Source organism: Trichechus manatus, unplaced genomic scaffold (assembly GCF_000243295.1).
Source record: "Trichechus manatus latirostris isolate Lorelei unplaced genomic scaffold, TriManLat1.0 scaffold00081, whole genome shotgun sequence".
Taxonomy (NCBI): domain Eukaryota; kingdom Metazoa; phylum Chordata; class Mammalia; order Sirenia; family Trichechidae; genus Trichechus; species Trichechus manatus.
The window spans coordinates 4,056,290-4,056,515 of NW_004444017.1; positions in this window are offsets into that span (position 1 = coordinate 4,056,290).

Here is a 226-nt window from a genome sequence, read left to right on the forward strand (position 1 = left end):
GGAGGGGGGTGGGGCGTCTCTAAAGTCTGGGAAAAAGACGATTCCAGTCTTCGGGCTTCGAGGCCATCCACTTCCTACGGCAAGCAAAAAGAGACAAATGCTGCCTTTCCTCACTCCCACCTACCGCCTCTTCTCGGAGCCCGCATTCGCTCTATCCAGGAAGCGTGCGTGTGTGTGTGTGTGTGTGTGTGTGTGTGTGTGTGTGTGTGTGTGTGTGTGTGTGTGT